At 48.5% G+C, this 19,316-nt stretch overlaps 1 non-coding gene and 1 pseudogene across 1 annotated transcript; one reads left to right on the top strand and one right to left on the bottom strand.

Annotated features, from left to right (window-relative positions):
• Positions 1 to 19,316, top strand: part of LOC120381560 — a 288,979-nt pseudogene that overhangs the window by 79,185 nt on the left and 190,478 nt on the right.
• TRNAC-GCA lies at positions 13,587 to 13,658 on the bottom strand. The gene has a single exon. It is a non-coding gene; the product is annotated as a tRNA-Cys (tRNA).

Below are 19,316 nucleotides of genomic sequence, written 5' to 3'. Positions count from 1 at the left end.
AGTTAGTGTCCCGGACCTGTGGATCCTCCCCTTAGGCTGGGGGGAGGTCCTTTAGCAGTGGCAGGGCTTCGCCCGCCCACTTCCTGGATGCTAATAGGGCTATTCTGCTGTACCCACCTGGCCTGGGTCTATCACACAACCTTTTATGTACTTGAAAACTGTGATCATGTCCTCTGAGTCTTCCCCAGTTTTTTCAATCTTCCTCATAGGTCATGTTTTCTAGATCTTTAATAATTTTTGTTGCTCTTCTCTGGACTGTCTCTAATTTGTCCACATCTTTCTTGAAATGTGGCCCCCAGAACTGGACACACTACTCCAGTTGAGGCCTAATCAGTGCGGAGTAGAGCGGAAGAATTTCTTCTCGTGTCTTGCTTACAATACTCCTGCTAATACATCCCAGAATGATACTTGCTTTTTTGCAACACTGTTGACTCCTATTTAGCTTGTGATCCACTAGGACCCCCAGATCCCTTTCCACAGCGCTCCTTCCTAGGCAGTTATTTCCCATTTTGTATGTGTGCCACTGATTGATCCTTCCTAAGCGGTGTACTATGCATTTGTCCTTATTGAATTTCATCCTATTTACTTCAGACCATTTCTCCCGTTTGTCCAGATGATTTTGAATTTCAGTTCAATCCTCCAAAGCACTTGCAACCCCTCCCAGCTTGGTATTGCCCGCAAACTTGATAAGTGTAAGAGAAAGACTCTGCTCCTGGGAGAGTGTCACCCTGTCTCAGAGGGTTACACCCTGGTGGGAGGGGGCTAGGCCTGTACTGGGATAAGGTCACTCTGTGCTTCACAGTGTGGCAGAACCTAGAATGTCCATTAGCAGGGGAAAACCTGGGGGGAATCGACATGTGGAAAGGACAGAAACCCTGTCTGAATTCTCTCACATTGCCCTTCTTGCCCTGGCAGGCTACAGAATAACAACATCCACGTTTCGCCCCAAATCATCCCGTCCTCCCACGGGGAAGGAAATGGCTTCAATGGAGCTGGCTCAGGTAAGGGATTCTCAGGAGCTGGTGGTGGGTTCTGCTTGGAGGAGAGGAGCAGTAAATGTATAGGAGGGTGGGAGCCAGTGATGAGCTGCCAAAATATTAACAACAGGTTCCCTTGTACTCACCTCACGAGGGGGTCATGCCACATCCAACCCCCTGTGTTCCTTGACACCCCCCCCAGGGACCCCTGACCCATCCCCCTCCTTCCCTGTCCCCTGACTGCCCCCTGCCGCCCCATCAAACCCTTCCTCTCATTCTTGATGCCCCCCTGGAACCCCTGCCCCATCCAACCACCCCGTCTCTCTGTCCCGGACTGCCCCCCACCACCACAACCAACCCCAGCTCCTTCCTGACAGCCCCCCCGGACCCCATTCAACCCCCTTGTACCCTGCCCTCTGAGCGCCCCGACCCCTATTCAGCCCCCCACAACCCACCGAACACCCCCTCCCTGCCCCCTTACCACACTGCCTGGGGCCAGGACCGCGACTGGTGCCACAGGATCCGACTCCCCGATCCGGGATGGAGCCACTCGGCCGAGACCGCAGCCAGCTCTGCCGGGACCGCGACTGGCGCCACAGGATCCGACTCCCCGATCCGGGATGGAGCCGCTCAGCCGGGACCAGTGCTGCAGGGCCCATGCTGGGCCGGATTGGAGCCGCTCAGCCGGGACCAGTGCTGCAGGGCCCATGCTGGGCCGGATTGGAGCCGCTCAGCCGGGACCAGCCAGAGCCAGGGGTGCTTGGCTGGGACCCGGCTGGGGCACTCAGCCGGGGCCACGGGGAGCCGCTCAGGTGGAGCCGGACTGGGCCGTGCACACGGTCGCCCCCCCCCGGCCTGGCTTACCTGCCTGCTGCTTGTTTCAGGCTTCGCGCAAACATTTGATTCGTGGGAAGCAGGGGAGGGGGAGGAAAAGGAGGGCGGAGTGTTCAGAGGAGAGGGGGAGGCGAGCTGGGGCCGGGGGCCGGGTGGACAGCTGCCCGAGCCTTTGTTAAATTTAAAAGCTTTTTTAGAACCGGTTGTCCTGGAACAACCGGTTCTAAAAAGGCTTCTAAATTTAACAACCGGTTCATGCCACCCGGCTGGAGCTCACCACTGGTGGGAGCTGCTAGAGGTGGTGGGAGGCAGGAAATATCCTGGGTGGAGAAAGGGAGGGGACAGGATGTGACAAACCTGCTGAGACTTGTGTAATGTAGGGTGTGATGGGTTGTCACCCCGGGGTGCAGTCTGGGGGGCTTCTGGGAACCGCTGTGCCCTCTAACCCTCAAGCTGGGCTGGCCCTTCTCTCACTGCTTTGCTGGAGATTCAGCCAGCCTCTCCAGGCCCTGTTATCACCCAACACGACAGCAGGTGGCGCCATGCAGCCAACTAAGCTACCTGAGTGCTTTACCTGAGCCACTCAAGGACAGATAGAGACAACAGCCAATTTCCCAGCGATAAGTGTTAGCAAACAGATCAAAGCAGATTACTTAGCAAATAACCAAAAACTCAAACCAAGGCTAACATACTAGATGGATTGAATTTGAATTAGCAATTTCTCACCCTGACTGATGCTACAAGCAGTCCCCCAAGTTTCCATACACAAGGTAGAAATCCCTTTACACTGGGACCAGCACTTCTCCCACTTCAGTCTTTGTTCCTCAGGTGCTTCCAGCAGTTCTCTTGTGCAGGGAATGAGGCCAAGAGATGATGTCACACCCCATCTTATGTAGCTTTTCCATAGGGCGGGAACCCTTTGTTCCAAACTCAGTTCCCAGTCCAGTTTGTGGAAAAATACAGGTACCAAACTGAAGTTCATTGTCATGTGGTCTGGTCACATGTCCTAGCATGTCCTGCTGAGTCATAGTAGCCATGACTCATAGGCTGGCTGAAACAATCACTGGAAGGCTAAGCTCTTCTGCGGTCCATTGTCTTTGTTGATGAGCCATCAGCACTGTCTGGCTTCTTCATTGTTGTACCTGAAAGGCTCGTTGTGGGTGTTACCCAGAGTAAGCACATTTGAAAGACAGATACAGAGTCAATATCCATAACTTCAGATACAAACATGATCCATGCACACAGGTAGGATAAGCATATTCAGCAAATCATAACTTTTCTAATGACACCGCACATGACTCATCTTGTACAAAATGCCTCATGTCCTAATCATATAATCCTGCCACTATGCTGAATATGGGCTGTAGTGTGAGATAGGTCCTAATGTCAAAGCACAAGTGTAGAGAATGGAACTTCCCCTCTTTGTGGAACAGGAAATAACCCCCTAGCCAGGGCTGGGAAAATTTCCCAGACTCCCAGTGCTGGAGCCTGAACCTACTGACACTTCATTAGTTACCCCCACCCCCAGTCTTTGTGGCAACTGCAAACGTTATCAGTGATGATTTTATTTTCTCTTCCAGGGCATTGATAAGAATGTTAAATAGCACAGGGCCAAGATCCAATCCTTACGGGAACCCCCTAGAAAGAAATCCACTCAACCATGGTTCCCTATTTTAAATCCCAGTTTTTAATCTATTTAATGTATGCCGTGTGTATTTTGTACCTTTCTAGTCAAAATATTGTTCTGAAGCAACTCATATGCCTACGTATAATTACATCAATACTATTAGCTGCAACCAAACTTTTGATCTCATCCAGTAAGGATATACAGTTAGTTTGATAGGATCTATTGTGTCTACACCTTTTTAATGGATACTAATTATATTACCCTCCTTTCTTTATTAATGAAATCCAGTATCGGCTGCTCCATTCTCTTGACGCAGCTAATGACAAGTGTGTCAGTCTGAAATCGATACTGGGCATCTCTTTTATACTTTTTAAATATTGGCACAGCATTAGCTTTATTCCAGTCTTCTGGAATTTCCCAAGTGTTCCAAGTCCTAATTAAAGTCAACATTAACAGTCCACCACGCTCCTCCAGCAGGTCTTTCAGAACTCTAGTTATCTGGACCCACTGATTTAAACACATCTAACTTTAGTAGCTGCTGTTTAACATCCTCATGAGTTACTTCTGGAATGGAAAGACTGTCAGCATCAACATCTTATGATATGAGTTACATCATCTGTTTGTCTCCAAATCCAGGAGAGAAATATTTATTGAACACTTTTACCTCTTCTGCATGTTTGTTGATTATTCTGCCATTTCCATCTAGTAATGTACCACTACCATTGTTAGGATTAATTTTGTACTTTTAAAAACTTCCTTCTTATTTTCATTGGTTGATCATTGATTTCTGTTAGCTTCCCTTGCCAACTTTCTACAATTCTGAACTTCGAACTTAGATTCTTTACTATTGACTTCCTTTTTCTTCCATATATTTTATTTGGAGAGTGTTGGGATTCCTACCAGGGAGCCACCAGCAGGGTCCAGAGACAGCCCCATCTCCTATATCTATCTCTGGCTAGTAGGTATATGATAAATGGGATGACCCTGCCTCCGCCTGTCAGCTGGGAGACACAAAGGTTCTCTCTTTCTACCCTCTGATGCCACCTGGCTGTTCTAGGCAAGGTGAGGTGGGACTCTGTTAACATGTGCCTCCCGGAGCTTTCATTTACCTGGGGCTACTGTTCTGTGAGTAGTGGGGCTGTGAGTGGGGCAACAGGTACTGAGTGTTGGACTCTTGCTCTTTCAGGGGCCGGTGACCTTCGAGGAGGTGGCTGTGTATTTCACCAGGGAGGAATGGGCTCTGCTGGACCCCACTCAGAGAGCCCTCTACAGGGATGTCATGCAGGAGAACTATGAGACGGTGGTCCTGCTGGGTAAGAAGTCCTGTCCCCTGGGTTATTAGAAGCTGTGGGGTCTCTAAATAACCTGAGCAGTATTAACTTTATACCTTTATTCATCATCGAAGTTTTGACAAGTTTCTTTGTCCCCCCTTTTTTTCCTTATCTCCAATACACTAGTAGGCAGCAGGGAGGGAGGAGGTTGTGAGAGACGAGGAGGGAACACAAGAAGCTCCCAAGGTGCCGGGAGGTGGTGCCAGCTGCCAGTATTGGGAAGAAGGGGAGGGGAGTGTGGAGGAAGGGCACCCAGGAAGTGGGCTGGGTGGGTCAGTGGGAGGGAGGAGAGGTTTGGGGATCTAGAGCTGTGGGGGATCCCAGACTTTTAACCCTGAATCCCTACCCAAACCTCAGGTAAATCGCATACTTCAGCATAAACACTCTCACAAAGCCTCAACTTAATATAAGGCCCTGAACTGTAGCAAGCTTAGGCCACGTTTACTAAATCGTATCACTAAATCGACCATGGCTAGATCGATCTCAGAGCGTCCATCCGGCTGTAGTGTTGACCTGCCCTTAATAACCCATTTATCTATGTTCACCTCCTTGCCCCTCCACGCATGGTCCAAGCTAATAAGCAATTCTCTGATCATGACATCTTAACTCTAGCGAGTATGAAATTGCCCACAAGACGTGAGACTAGGTCATAGATCGTAAAATCAGCTCGGGTCAAGAAGAGTGAGAGTTTGGAGAGAGTCTTGTCCCCTCTCCACATCTGCAGCAGCCACAAGCTGTCTTCCTCCCGGCTCCTTGGATCTCTGAGCCTGTCCCTCCTGAGGCTGCGTGGCCCAGTTCTTATTTCTGACCTTCTCCTTTTCCGGAAGAATTAGAGGCTGTTGCTCCTGAATGTTAGTGTGTAATTTCCCAGCCTTCTCCTCCCACTGGGAGTTTAATTCTCCTCCCATTACACCTGAGTCACTAGATTTCCTAATTCCCCAAAATGTGCTTTGCGATGTCACAGTTCTGGGGTAGCGAAGCCTTTGACCTGCCTCCATGGTCTGCTCAAGGAATGGCCCTCAGGTGTCAGGCCTGTAGCCAGCCCTCTCTATGGGCAGGGACCCACCTGCCTCTCCTTTTGACCATTGTGAGAGGATTGCAGCATGTCCTCCACTGTGTTTGCTGGACTAACGTCCAGTTCCTGTGCTTTGCTTTCTCTCCAGGGGCTGTGAGCAGTGTGTGTGTGAAAGAGATAGTGGGTCTATCCGTTCCCATTCTATGTCTGTCTTGTGTATTTAGATTATAAATTCTTCAGGGCATGGGCCAGCTACTATTCTGTGTTTGTACTCTGCCTAGCACAATGGGGACCCACTGTTAGTTGCTCCTTAGCACTAAGGTAATGAATATGATTTATAATCATAATAACTCTCCTGCCACTTTGAGCCAAGGAAGCTGGCCTTGGGATGTTACTGCTTAAAAATGAGCTGGGGGTTAAAACCATGGACTATTCTTTGTGACAAGTATCCCACAAATTCCACTGACCTCCCTTGTTTTCTTTGCCTGCAATAGGGTTTCCAGTTTCCAAACCTGATGTGATCTCACAGCTGGAACGAGGAAGAGCCGTGGGTCCCAGACCTCCAGGGCTCTGAGAAAGAAGTGCTTCAAGGGCTGTCTGCACAGGTGAGGAATTGGTTAAACCAACTCAACAACTGTGTGGGAATGCAGGAAACATTTGGGATGCCCTACAAAGACCCTGTGAGCTCTCCAAGTTCAGGATTGTTCCTGCAGATGTGGAATCATTATGGCAGATGTCACTCATGGCTTCCCTCCTATTCTGACTGACAACTGGCAGCAGGTCGCTCCTGATCTCTCTTTCCTGTGTATTCTCATGAGATTCAGACCAAAACTGATCCCTTCCTCTCCTCTGGGGAAGGGTTTCGGAAAATCAGCTCCTGATAGGTTTGATCACTCCCCACATATTTTGGATTGTTCATCCCTTTTTCCATTCCTCTCTCTGAGATTTTCTTTCTTTCCGGTGCAGATAGTGATCTATGTCCGATTCTCTCTGTCTCCCATCAGGTGATGGGATGGTGAGTCAGAATGAGGAGGAGAAACCCCATCAGGAAGATGCTGAGCAAAGAGAACCACATGGAGCTTTATCAGGAAGATCCAAAGGGAATGTTTCGGGGAGTTATGCACTCCCAGAAAAAACAAAAGCCTGTGAGACTCAGGGGAGGCCAGAGGGAAACTTTAGTAGCCTCTCAGACCTTATAACAAGCAACAGAATCAACTTGGAAGAGACACGCTACACATGCCATGAATGTGGGAAAAGCTTCAATCGGAGCTCTGCCCTTATCAGACATCAGAGAATCCACACAGGAGAGACGCCCTACACATGCACGGAGTGCGGGAAAAGCTTCAGTCTGCGCTCAAACCTTATCAGACATCAGAGAATCCACACAGGGGAGACGCCCTACACGTGCTCTGAGTGTGGGAAAAGCTTTAGTCGGAGCTCAGACCTTATCAGACATCAGAGAATCCACACAAGGGAGACGCCCCACGCATGCGCGGAGTGCGGGAAAAGCTTCAGTCAGAGCTCACACCTTATCACACATCAGAGAATCCACACAGGAGAGATGCCCTACACATGCGCGGAGTGCGGGAAAAGCTTCAGTCGGAGCTCACACCTTATCATACATCAGAGAATCCACACAGGGGAGACGCCCTACACGTGCTCTGAGTGTGGGAAAAGCTTCAGTCGGAGCTCAGACCTTATCAGACATCAGAGAATCCACACAAGGGAGACGCCCCACGCATGCGCGGAGTGCGGGAAAAGCTTCAGTCTGCGCTCAAACCTTATCAGACATCAGAGAATCCACACAGGGGAGACGCCCTACACGTGCTCTGAGTGTGGGAAAAGCTTCAGTTGGAGCTCAGACCTTATCAGACATTGTAGAATCCACACAGGAGAGACGCCCTACACATGCGCGGAGTGCGGGAAAAGCTTCAGTCGGAGCTCACACCTTATCACACATCAGAGAATCCACACAGGGGAGACGCCCTACACGTGCTCTGAGTGTGGGAAAAGCTTCAGTCGGAGCTCAGACCTTATCAGACATTGTAGAATCCACACAGGAGAGACACCCTACACATGCGCTGCGTGTGGGAAAAGCTTTAGTCAGAGCTCAGACCTTATCAGACATAGGAAAATGCACATGGGTGAGAAACCTTATGAATGCACTGAGTGTGGGAAAAGCTTTAGTCAGAGCTCAGACCTTATCACACATCGGAGAATCCACGCAGGAGAGAAGCCCTACACATGCGCTGAGTGTGGGAAAAGCTTTAGTCAGAGCTCTTCCCTGAACGCACATCGTAGAATCCACACAGGAGAGAAGCCCTACACATGCTCTGAGTGCGGGAAAAGCTTCAGTCACCGCTCAAACCTTATCACACATCAGAGAATCCACACAGGAGAGATGCCCTACACGTGCACTGAGTGCGGGAAAAGCTTCAATCAGTGCTCACACCTTATCACACATCAGAGAATCCACACCGGTGAGACGCCCTACACGTGCACTGAGTGCGGGAAAAGCTTCAATCAGCGCTCAAACCTTATCACACATCAGAGAATCCACACAGGGGAGAAGCCCTACACATGCTCTGAGAGCAGGAAAAGCTTCAATCAGAGCTCAAACCTTATCAAACGTAGGAAAATCCACATGGGTGAGAAATCTTATGGATGCTCTGTGTGGGAAATGTTTCTTTAATCATTCAGGCCTCATCTTACATCAGAGAATCCACACAGGAGAGAAGTCCTACACATGCTCTGAGTGCGGGAAAAGCTTCAAGCACAGCTTAAACGTTGTCTCACATAGGAGAATCACACTGAGTGCGGGAAAAGCTACAATCAGCGCTCAACCCTCATTAGACATCAGAAAATCCCCATGAGAGAGAACTGTAATAAATCCCTTGACTAGGGTTGGCCAAAAAATTTTTTTTTTAAATCACATTTGCTCATTCCTACATAGTGATTTTTGTACCATATTCACCGTGGTCTCTCAGCTCCACCAGATCAGTTGCCTGCTTCTGTCTTTTGCAGCTCATCCTTCTTCGGGGTCAGTCCTGTGATCTTTTCTATCAACTCCTTTCCTTTTGACTCGTAGGAGTGTGTGTTCCTCCAGCCAGGAATGTTCATCACCTCCAGGTGGGGGGAGAGAGGTTAGCTACACTGAGGCAAAAACTACCTGTGCCTGACATCCACTAGGGCTGCACATGTCGTTGGCTGCTCAAGTTAGTGATATTAATGTGAAAAATTGTAGTGCAGATGCCGCCCAGGTGCAGGGGTTGGCATTAGCTTTCCCCTTGACCTGACCTAAACTCCATCACTTTCCCTAGTCTAAACAAACCCTGAGCATCACGGTTATACTGTTCCCCCATTTCACAGCAATTGTTAGTCATCGAGTTCTCCTTGGGGAACAAATTGTTTCATTCCCAGTTGCTCTGATGTTGCTGCAGGTTGTGCTGGGGAGCAGATATTTTTATTATCATTTTCCGCACTTAAAATATATTGAACTATAAGAAAGAGCAGGAACAGGGCAGGGATAGGGGAAAATGTCATTTCACCCATTGCAACAACAGACGTAGTTAGGGTAAGTCAGAGGAATTCCCTTATTCCCCATCACCATCCTCCTTCAATCCATGCTAGAGCCTAAGAATCCTTTTCCTTTCCCCAGTTGTGGGATGGGAGACTTCCAAAAGTGCTCCCTGTGCTATAGCACATGGCTAAGCTCAGAGAATAAACCCCCAATAGCCCCTGAGCTTTGCTTTTTGAATTCTGTGTTTCCGATTACTTCAAGCCTGGGCACTGTGATTATTTACCAGTTTCTCTAGCACTGTTCCTACCACTGTTTCTGTAACCTTTTTTGTTTTTTATGGGACAGGGTTGTTATTCCTTTGCCTAACCCCAACCTGGAAGGCCAGGGTGTCTGTTTTCTCTGGCCCCATCCCCACAGACAAATCTGACAGGGTTGAACCTGCCAGGAGCAAACAAAAAGCCCCATCAGTCACACACACAAAGCAGATCGACACACACAAGACACAGAAGAAACTGAATTATTTGAGCTGTCAACATTTCCACTTTCCCACATCATGTTAGTTCTGAAGGTTGTTTTAATTTGTTTATTTTCTTGGAACCAGAACTGGGGAAAGAGAACACTGGAGTCAGTGGAATTAGAGCAGGAAGGGATAAGTTTCATGATTTGTCACTAACCAAAGGCTTTGTGAACAGAGCGATAATGTTACTGAATGGTCTGGCTAACCCCCTGCAGTTAGAAACAATCAGCTCTATGGGTGGTAAATTTACAGAGGCTCTGCTGCTGATCATGAAATAGCAGCTTGTACACAAGTTCACCGGAGCTCGACCCTCTCTGGGGTGGAGGGGAGCCATACCGGCTCATTGCACACTGGTGGATCCAGGGAAATAGTCCAGCTGGGGTCTCCCTCGGCAGCCCTTGCAGCAGTCGCCTGCCCTGTGGGGCAAGAGGCTCAGGCCCTTTGGCAGGGCTGAGCTGTAACAACAGTTAAGGCCTGGCCCTAGGTCAGGGCGGGGCAGCAAACATTGAGTCAGGAGGCTCAGGCCCTTCGGCAGGGCTGAGCAACAGTCACAGGCTTCGGCCTCCTCAGGCCAGGGAGAGGGGGAGTCTGCCCCCCAGGAATGGGGTGGCAGGGGGGACGCAGGCCCTCCCACTCCACTGCGTCCCAGCCCGGGGCCCTAGCAGCGGCTGACGATCCGTTGCTTAGTCAGTGGGGATCCTGGCCGCAACACACCGACATAGGCGCCGGTACTGCTGCAGCCAGACTGGGGTCGGCTGCCCCCCGGGCTACTTCTGTACGCCCTCTTGGGAGCTACCTGGATCCAGACGTCGGCCTCTGCAGGGCCCAGGAGCATGGGCTCGTCGCGGCCGGGGCTGGGCGGCAGGTCCGGCAACTCCTCCGGGTAGCAGGGGAGCTCTGGCCAGTCTGGGCGGCTGCCTGGGGCAGCTGGAGCCTCCCAGTCTCGAGCTCCCCTGGGGACGTCTGCTCTCTCTGGCCGCTGGGGCCTGACTGAGCTCTGAGGGCCGGCCTTTATAGTTCGGTCGCCGCCTGATGGTTTGGGGCGGGTTCAGAACTCCTAGCTCCGCCCACTCTGGCCTCCGGCTGGGCTCTTCCTCTGGGGAGGAGGGGAGCCACTCCACCTCACTACACAGCTGTTTAAAGGCAATGTGCTTCTATTTCAATGCCTCTGAAAGTACAGAAAACAATGATCTGTGTTAAAGGAAAGTTGCCATTTCTCAGAGCACCAATTTCTATTGTGTGTGTACAGAAGGTTTGAATGTGTAGCAGGTAGTTTAGTAAAACTTAACTATTTTATGTGTGTAACAGGCTCCTGCCCACGTCCAGCAGAGGTTTCAATCACATACGATGGCAACTTACCAAATGTCACACAATTAGTCCATCCCTCCCCCTAGTCAGTCTCTGACCGGAATGTTAGGATGAGACAGAGAACTGGGAAAGTATCACAGTAGGAATATATTAAAAAGTGGGTTAATCAGAGCTGGGCTGCAGACAGAGCCTGTTCTACAGCTGGTGAAGTGACAGGGACACATTCCCAGTATGCTGGCTCTGAAGTAACAGCAGGAGCAGATCAAAGAGAATGAGCTCATGGGCAGCTGCCCTGTCAGTGCATCACTCACCTGGCAGGTGTTACACAAAACACAGCACTTCCCCCCTACTGCCACCACTTCATTATACTGTCCATGGGGCTGTTTGTCCTGCAGGACTTTGATCTCTCCAGGTGGTCCATGGTGATTCATAACAGAGCCATTAGGGGAGGAGGAGTCATCCCAATGGAAATCTCTCCACTTCTTTATCAGTGTTACCTTCTTAGCCCTGGCTTTGGAGATGACATTAGTCTTATCCTGTCTTGATTTTAGGTAGGATTTTGATCACCTTGTAGCCCTGAGGATTAATTTGTTGGTCTGTATGAAATGTCTTTTTGATAAATTTAAGTATGTAATAGGCTTATAGATTTATAGATTTGCAATAGCTGAAATGCAAGATACCTCCAGACATCCAGGTCAGACATCCTGTGACGTTGAAGGCAACCTTTAAGACCCTTACTCAGAAAAGTAATAATAAGACAAATTACCTACGTAGATGTCTGAAGACCTTTAACTGAACCAATAACAGTAAAGGGTGGAAATAGGGATTTTTGCCCACAAATCTAACAAGTACACCACAAATGCGTACATATCTGTCACTCATACGCACACACATTAGCCTATAAGGCAGGTGTACCCTAACATTTCCGTGGGGGGAAAACAAAATTTGAGCATAGGAGGAAGGATTTCCAAATAATGCTCTATAAAAGGTAAAACAAATTACCATTAGGCAGGCGATACACCCATCTATCTGTTCCTGTTTACCCATCGCCTCAACCCCATCTACGCATCGATGCTACCCATCTACGAAGGCTGTTAACTATTGATAGGCCGTGGTATTATTTCTTTTCAAAGCTGTAAGTATAAAGGAATCTAGTTTCTGCTTTACCTTTTAAAAAGCACCTAGTTTATATAGGGTTAAAGTTCACTTCCTTTATCAAAAGTCTGAACAACACCCAAAGTGCTACTGCACAAAGTGAGTTTATAACAGTGTATTATCATAAATATATCTCTTAAAAAACTGTAATATTTTGTAACTTTGTAATCTCAAACTGTTTGAACATTTTTACATTTACTTATTGTTTCATTGATTTTAATAAAAGGTCTTGATGACTATTTCTGTCTCAGTGTAAGTTCCTGTCATATACCCCAAAGCTCCTTTTATAAACTCTGTAAAGCCTAATTCAGAACAAACTTTATCTTCTAATCATACACATTGGCAAGCCATACCCATATTATTAATATCCATTAATTATTATTAATATTACTAATTAATTTAAAAATAATTATCAAATTAAATGGATAAATTCCACCGACCCTACTAACCCACCACAAATCAGGCTACAACCTGGGGCTTGGCAGCTTAGAACTTTTGAGGGCTTTTCTCTGCCTTTTTGGTCCCCGCTGCAGTCAGTACATTCTAGACATGGGCATGGTGACCTCCCTGGGGATCTTGACAGCTTTAGCCAGCTTCTTGGTGGCTATTTTCCTGCTCACCGCCACTGTCTTCTTCTCATGCCTTGTCCTGGGGGCCCAGCTGCTGGTTGAATGGGAAGGAGCCAAAGTGCTGGTGACTTTAGCCCACACCAAGTGGCCTTTGCTCATCAGACTCCTGAACCCCAACTGGATGTGGTTCTTGTTCTTCTGCACAGCACAGCCCTGGAGAGGAGGGATCTGCAAATGTACATTCCTATGATCCCTTTGTTTAATTGATGAAAACATAAACTAGACACTTAGAGGATTGGAACTGATTTCAGCTGATGGGCAGGTGTGCTAGGTTTTTATGCATTTGGACAGTGAAATGTTGAGTGTTTACATTCATTTCAAGCATCCCCGTATAGTGGAGCTCCTGAACATAATGGAGAATAGTATCAGAGGGGTAGCCGTGTTAGTCTGGATCTGTAAAAGCAGCAAAGAGTCCTGTGGCACCTTATAGACTATCAGACATTTTGGAGCATGAGCTTTTGTGGGTGAATCCCCACTTCGTCGGATGCAAGTAGTAATCCTGGAAATTTCCACTACTTGAATCTGACGAAGTGAGTATTCACCCACGAAAGCTCATGCTCCAAAACGTCTGTTAGTCTATAAGGTGCCACAGGATTCTTTGCTATAATGGAGAATGGAAATCAAAATGTTTTCCCTTTTTTTAAAAAAATAAAAGAATAAGGAGAGGCTTATTAGAGAGCACTTGGATTTGAAGCAAGGACCACTTGATCTGCAGTCAAACACTCTACCACTGAGCTATACCCCCATGAGAGCAGATGCTTTCCCCATTGTAGCTGAAGCACATCAGTGATTCCAATAGCCTGGGATTGAAATGACATTTGTTTGTACCGGGCAGTGAGAAATGTGACATTAATTCAGATGCAGGGTTGAGGCTTCTTTAGCTGCTTGTAGAACTTGAACTTGATTTCCCAGAAGGGAGAAGGGGAAAGTCTGGGGCGGCCTTTAGTCCCTGGCTGGAGCAGTGTATGAAAAAGGCTCCAGAGACGCAGCTGGCAATTACAGGCCACTAAGGCTAACGTCAGTACCAGGCACATTGGGTGGAATTGTAGAGCCCAATGATTAGACACATCGGTGAACGGAATTTGCTGGGTGTAGCGGGTGGTTACCTGCTCCTGCCCTGCGGGGCTTGAAGCACCCAGGAGAGGGCTGGGGCTGGGGCAAGGTGCCTGGGCTGATTGGGGGAAGCAGGCTCAGCTGTGGCCATGCCCCAGTCAGGCCCAGCTGGCCCCTATAAGAGGCTGGGAGCCAGAAGTCCAGTCAGTCTCCCTCTGCTTGTAGTGAGAGAAGGGCCTGGCTGCAGGGAGCTAAGCAAGACACCTAGAGTGGGAGCAGGGCTGGGGAAGGGCCAGAGGAGCTGGGAGCTCTGGCCTGGAAAGCCCCAGGCTGCAGGCCTGACTATAGGCTGAATAGGTGCAGGGCTGCAATGGAGCAGCCCAGGGGGAAGCAGAGGTGACAGGTCCAAACCCCTTTGCCTGTGATGAGTGGCTCACACTGCAGTCTGCCCCAGTGAACGGGGGCTGGATGGAGACTGGGCAGTAGCCAAGACTGAGGTGAAGTGGGGATAGCGGGTGGGGGTTCCCCTGGGAGGGGGAGACCCAGAACTGGGGGGGTTCTGCCAGGGGGTACTGCCAGGGTAAAAGGGACACCGGGGTCCTGGGAGGGACAGGGGGCCAGCTGCGGTAAGGAAGATCACCGGCCTGCAGAGGGCACTCTGACAGCTGGAGAGCTAATTCCCAAGATGACCAGCAGGAGGTGCCGGCGGGTGAGTCTGCCCCCGCTTACATTGGGGAAGAATGAACATGGTTTTTGTAAAGGAAAATCATGCCTCACGAATCTACTATAATTCTTTGAGGGAGTCAACGAGCATGTGGATAAAGGTGATCCCGTGGATATAGTATACTTAGATTTTCAGAAAACCTTTGACAAGGTCTCTTCCCCAAAGGCTCTGAAGCAAAATGGGATAAGATGGAAGGTCCTCTCTGGGTTAGGTAACTGGTTCAAAGACAAGAACGAAAGGGTCTGATTTTCAGAATGGAGAGAGGTAAATAGTGGTGTCCCCCTGGGGTCTGTACTGGGACCAGCACTGTTCAACATAGTCCTAAGTGATCTGGAAAAAGGGGTAAACAGTGAGGTGGCAACATTTGCAGATGATACAAACCAACTCAATTTAGTTACGTCCAAAAGAGAGTGCAAAGTGTGACAAAGGGATCTCACCAAACAGAGTGACTGGGCAGCAAAAAGGCAGATGAAATTCATTGTGGATCAATGCAAAGTAATGCACATGGGAAAACATGATCCCAATTCTACATCTAAACTGATGGGGTCTAAATTAGCTCTTACAACTTAAGAAAGAGATCTTGGAGTCACTGTGGATACTTCTCTGAAAACATCTACTCAATGTGCATTGGCAGTCAAAAAAGCCAACACAATGTTGGAAAGTCATTAGGAAAGGGATGGCTAGCGAGACAGAAATATAATATTGCCTGTCTATAAATCTGTGGTCTGCCTACATCTTGAATACTGGAGCTGGTCCCCCATCTCAAAAAGATATATCAGAATTGGGAAAGGCACAGAAAAGGGCAACCAAAATGATTGGGGTATGGAACAGCTTCCATGTGAGGTGAGATTAGTAAGACTGAGGGGAGTTTTCAGCTTGGAAAAGAGATGACTAAGGGGGGGCTAGAATAGAGGTCTATAAAATGATGACGGGTTTGGAGAAAGTAAATAAGGAAGTATCAGAGGGGTAGCCGTGTTAGTCTGGATCTATAAGGAAGTGCTATTTACTCCTCATAACCCAAGAACTGGGGTCACCCGATGAAATGAATAGACAGCAGGTTTAAAATAAACCAAAGGAAGTATTTTTTCACCCAACACACAGTCAACCTAGGGAAACTTTGCCAGAGGATGCTGTGAGGGCCAAGACTATAACAGGGTCCACCAAAGAACTAGATAAGTTGATGGAGGATGGGTCCATCATTGGCTATTAGCCAGGATGGGCAGCGATACAAAACCATGCTCTTGAAGTGTCCCCAGCCTCTGTTTGCCGGAAGCTGGGAATGGGTGACGGGATGGATCGCTTGATGATTCCCTGTTCTGTCGATTCCCTCGCGGGCACCTGGCATTGGCCACTGTGGGAGGACAGGATTCTGGGCTGGCTGGACCATTGGTCTGATCCGGTATGGCCGTTCTTATGACCAATAGAGGGCAGTCCCCACCAGCAATATTTATATTTGGTGCACTGAAAGGGCTAACTTTCCAAAGCTGATCCAAAGGTTTAGTGAAAGTGTTTTGGAGAAAAACACTAAACAGAAGAATGTACATGAAAATTGGAAGCTATTGTTTAAGGAGCTTGTTAGATGGGGCATAAGCCACGTTACATAATTAGCTGAGCTTGCAATGGCCTTCCACTCAACCCCCTGACATTTCTCCGTCTGCAAATGTGGTAACTTTTTTAAAACCTAGATCCAATCAATTACAACATGTCAGGGAAGATTCTAAGCATCAATGATCTGATCATTGGGTTGATGGCGATAAACAAGAGATTCCCATAAGGCTCCCTCCCTCTTCCCAAGAGCCATCTTCATCCTCTCTCCCCTTTCTGCTCCCACATCCTCTGCAAATTTTCAAAGACAGATGCCTCGTGATGGCCTTTGCTCTTGGGGAAGTTGCCTAGTGGTCAGGATTTCGGTCCTTTGGGGTGGAAGGATGCAGCAGATGGCAGGGGAGCCCAGGGCCTCCCATGGGCTCTGACCCAGGCCACTCTGAGGACCACACTTCCTGCCACCTCACTATTGTCCAAAGTTTGCAGTTTGTCACAGGAAGCTCTGAACGGTGTCAGCTCACTGCTTGGCACCTCTTTGCAGCCAGGTATGGCAAGGCAACTCTCTTCTTCTTGGGGTGGCAGCTGTGTCTGTTACGCTGACAGATCTGGGTCAGTGACTTGTCAGTGGGTGGGATTGAACTGGGAACAAGAGCTTAGTGTGTGGGCCGCCACAGCATGAACTGAAAGCCACCTGGCTGTTAGCTAAGACTGTAGAAAAGACTCATTTTCTCTCTCCCTCTAAGTGATCCCGCTGCCACTAGCTGGGACACCCCACCACCCCCTGGAGGTGTGTGGGTTACGTACTTCCCCTAGCTGAGGAAGCGCATCCTGAGCTTCGGAGAGTTCCCAGCTGTAATCCCGGACGACCCCTGTAACGATGCAGCCTCTGGCAGGATGCTGCTGAGAGTATCAATTCAGGACAAATTGCTTGGAGCAGGGCAGTCACAGCCCGAGGCTGGGTGCTCTTTACTATTCAAGCACGTCACAGCAGCCATGCAGAGAGGAGTTTGGTTTTACCCCACTGGCCAATCGGACGTCATACAAGCAATTCCCTCAGCTATTCCAGTTCCCTTCTATCACCACCAGCCCCGCTCCTTATGGGGATGAATGGTTATGAAAACCAATACCCCAGTAAAAGAAAATGGGTTCTCTCAAAGGACCCCAAAGGACCAAGCCCCAGATGCAGGTCAATAGACGAGTCAGATCTTACCCATAAATGACGCTCTTGCAAATCCTTTAGCATTGTTATGGAAAAATTGATCCACCTGTTGTGTTTTCAATCAGCTCAGTCTGAGGTGGAAGGGATAGCTCAGTGGTTTGAGCATTGGCCTGCTTAAACCCAGGGTTGTAAGTTCAATCCTTGAGGAGGCCACTTAGGGATCTGGGGCAAAAACTGGTCCTGCTAGTGAAGGCAGGGGGCTGGACTCAATGACCTTTTGAGGTCCCTTCCAGTTCTAGGAGATGGGAGGCCTTTTATTGATTAGAAGCACGCAGGGGAGAACCGTTATGGAAACGGCCTCCCGAAAGCTGGTTACAGACAGCCTTACAAAGCTTAAAACCACAATCAGAATATGCAAGTTACATCATTTCCTTATTATTTTCCTAAAAAAATATTGCAAAGTTAATGCTGATTGGAGCAGGAGTAAATTTCCTCCATGTTAGGCTTTTCCTGTTGTTACTTATCTGTTCTATGCGGTTACGTGTTGACAGTAGGGGATATTACAAAATTGTTTTTCAGTCGGGGACTGTTAGGACTTTCCACTGTCTCCTCTGTGCCCCCCTACTTGGCTTGTCTGGCCGGCCCTGGCAGCCTGACATGAGGCCTGGGCCTACAAGGCCTTGGATAACACTGGATTTTCCCTTACAACATCTAAAATATAAAGGTTTATTCATAAAAAGAAAGAAATATAGATGAGAGTTAAAATTTTTAAAGGAATCAATTACACACAGTAATGGCAAAGTTCTTGGTTCAGGCTTGTAGCAGTGATGGAATAAAGGTTCAAATCAAGTCTCTGGCTTTGGCTACACTTACACTTCAAAGCGCTGCCGCGGTAGCGCTGCTGCGGCAGCGCTTTGAAGTGTAGAAGCGCCAGCGCTGGGAGAAAGCTCTCCCAGCGCTGTCCGTACTCCACCTCCGTGTGGGAATAACGTGCAGCGCTGGGAGCCGCTCCCAGCGCTGGGGCTTTGACCACACTGGCGCTTTGCAGCGCGCCAATTGCAGCGCTGGAGAGGGTGTGTTTCACACCCTGCTGCAGCGCTGCAAATTTGCAAGTGTAGCCAAGCCCTCTGGAGTCCATCCACAGCTGGGATGGGTCATTCAGTCTTTTGTATAGAGCTTCAGTTTGTAGCAAAGTCCCTCCAGAGACATGAAGCAGGATTGAAAACAAGATGGAGATGAGGCATCAGCCTTTTCTAGCCTCTTGCCATGTGGTCTTTGCTTTCTTTGTCCCAAGGACACTCTGTCCAGCACGTGGCATAGAAACACCTTAGAGTTCTGTCCATAGGCAGGTCCCTGCAGACCTTGTTGAGTCACAAGGTGTATCTGCCTTCTCTCAATGGGTCAATTGTATAGCTGATGATCCTTAATGGGCCATTAAGCAGGCTAGGCAGAACTGACACCAACTTATCTCAGGTGTTCCCCAGAAGCAGAACACAAGTTTGAAATACAGGCAGCATAGAGTCAATATTCATAACGTCAACTACAAAAATGATACACATCTAGAGATAGCATCATTATAATAAGCCAATCAGAACATCTCCATAGACCTCTTACGACAACCTTTCTACAATATTGGCTGCAAATATAGAAGAGTGGTTGCAACGGTGATCTATACAGTTACAGATGTCAATAATGTCACAGGAGGTGACACGGCATCAGTGAGACTGATACTGGAATACTGCCTCCAATTTTGGTGTCCTCATTTGAAAAAGATGGTGTGAAATTGGAGCTGGGGCAGCAAAGAGCCACCAAAGGTTCTGAGGGCTGGAGAAAAATGCCTTCTAGTGAGCTACTGAAAGAGCTCCACCTGTTTAGCTTATCAAAAGAAGATTGAAAGGTGACTTCATTGAAGTGCTGAAGTG

The sequence above is a fragment of the Mauremys reevesii genome, linkage group 14 (genome assembly GCF_016161935.1).
Source record: "Mauremys reevesii isolate NIE-2019 linkage group 14, ASM1616193v1, whole genome shotgun sequence".
In the NCBI taxonomy this organism is placed as follows: domain Eukaryota; kingdom Metazoa; phylum Chordata; order Testudines; family Geoemydidae; genus Mauremys; species Mauremys reevesii.
Note: the sequence above shows the minus strand (reverse complement) of the source record. Positions and strands in the feature narration are given on the sequence as shown.